At 34.0% G+C, this 2,179-nt stretch overlaps 1 protein-coding gene across 3 annotated transcripts in view; it reads right to left on the bottom strand.

The window, feature by feature from the left end:
* Positions 1 to 2,179, bottom strand: part of LOC136853542 (metabotropic glutamate receptor) — a 188,165-nt gene extending 185,986 nt beyond the window's left edge. For all 3 annotated transcript variants that reach the window (XM_067129254.1, XM_067129252.1, XM_067129251.1), the window contains exon 1: positions 1,761 to 2,179. The gene's annotated coding sequence lies outside the window, so the exon portion shown is untranslated. The remainder of the gene's footprint in view (positions 1 to 1,760) is intronic.

Genomic DNA, 2,179 nt, shown 5'->3' on the forward strand with positions numbered 1-2,179 from the left:
TATCGGAATATTCTGGACGTCAAGTCTTGATAGTTTGATAAATCATAACAAATAGTCTAGAAGTCACTTTAGATTTGGTGGGTAGTCTGTGCAACTCAAACAATACAGGGGTAATCCTATCTCGAAGTGGAACATCCTTGTATTAATCTTGACGTTCTAGTTAGTATTCTGCAGTTTCCGACGTTGCATCTTATACTACATGATTTGAACACAGACAAATTACAGCACAGCAATAACGAAGTCACTGACTTGAACAGTAGTCTACACAAGATTAATATTCACCTGAATGTCACCAAGGCTTCTTTTTCTTCCCCATCAACACCACTTGCTCGACTCCCATCCCTTCCTTAATACTGGCAAGAACATTATTTAGTTTCTTCATTTGTATCCTCTATGTCTTTTACGGAGCAATAAGCTGGAACCTCACCACGTCTCTGTAGAACATATGACAATCCAGTCGGATCTTCACAAAACAGGACTAGACCTAAACACTTTCTTGGGGTACTCCTCTTCTTCAAATTTCATTGATTATTTCCCACTCTCTACACAATACTTCCTATCATGCAAGTAGTCTAAATATTCAATGGTTTCAATCATCCTACTGCAAATCTAAAGGGGAAAACATTCCGGAACTAGGCTACCTCTTCGGAGGAGAATGCGTTTAGGTGTGTGTATATATACACACACACACACACACACACACACATATATATATATAATATATATATATATATATATATATATATATATATATAAATTATAATCATTTGAATCCACAATACTACAAGAGTGATTAAAGATATGAAAACGGTGGAATGTACCGTGAAACAAAATAAATTCATGATTCAATACACAAAGAGAGAGAGAGAGAGAGAGAGAGAGAGAGAGAGAGAGAGAGAGAGAGAGAGAGAGAGAGAGAGAGAGAGCTAGAACCCCAATGTATAATGAAGTCACGCTATAGTACTCTTAGTCTCTACGTTGCTTGGCAACCATCAGTTGATATCAGAAAACCTATGGGGTGTACTCGCATAAAGTGAACGCAGGTACTAGTGTATATTACAACACGGCAGTTACCCCGTATATACAGTATATATATATATATATATATATATATATATATATATATATATATATATATATATATATATATATATATATATATATGTAAATATATATTTGCATATATACATTTATATTTATATGTATACATGCTTATATATAAATATATATAATGTCTCTAAAACATATATGTTACATATAATATACATATATTATAATATAACGGGCCTATTCTAAAACTAGGGTCTACAACAATTATCTATATGGGAATATAGATTTCGCAATAACTTTTAATGGAATGTAAATTTGCACGGTGTAAATGCAATACTGTATGAAAATGTTATGCAGGTGGAAAAAAATCCGTTTAGACTAAATAAAATAACCTAATGACAGATTAAATAACCTAATGACAGATTAAACAACCTAATGACAGATGTCATATGTTAGCTGAATATTCATCAAAATGTCGTTACTGATTTAAAAGTTATTACAGCCTACGCCTAGGTCTAAGATTAGCAAGAAATGCGTATCAGCATATGTTAGGGAAGTCGACTATTCACTGAAAATTTCAATAAATGTCTAAAAACATAACCTTTGACATCACAGTAGTCTTGCTTATCCTTAAATCGTATTATTTATTTGCTCCTTTAAGTACTGACTTCAAAGATACTTCGGCTAAAAAAACCTAAACATGTACTTACCACCTCAAGTCTTCACTACGCTGAAATCCTTGGCAACAACCTCAAGGTAAAGGAGAAAAAAGTCCTTTCGTTTTCTTCTGCTCCTGATTCACATTCGCTCTGAAAAGTTTATTTGGAAAAGAAACGAGCTGTTCAAGTCATTTAAATCCGTTACAGCACCCCTTGGCTTATTAACACATCACGTCAAAAACACAATTAGCACCGTTTATTTTCGCAGTTATTTTCATTTCAGACAATAATACAAAATTCAAAGTTTGCGTTATATTCCTGTTCCCTGCGTTGGATACTGTCTTAATATCCCAAAAATGCTTTAGGTACTAAATCGATTATTAAAAAGTAGAGTTCACTAGCACCACCTCACACGCCACCCGAGAACAGGAAAACTACGGTCCTTCCACGACCAAGTCCCGACCACCACT

The sequence above is a fragment of the Macrobrachium rosenbergii genome, chromosome 27, assembly GCF_040412425.1.
Source record: "Macrobrachium rosenbergii isolate ZJJX-2024 chromosome 27, ASM4041242v1, whole genome shotgun sequence".
NCBI lineage: Eukaryota > Metazoa > Arthropoda > Malacostraca > Decapoda > Palaemonidae > Macrobrachium > Macrobrachium rosenbergii.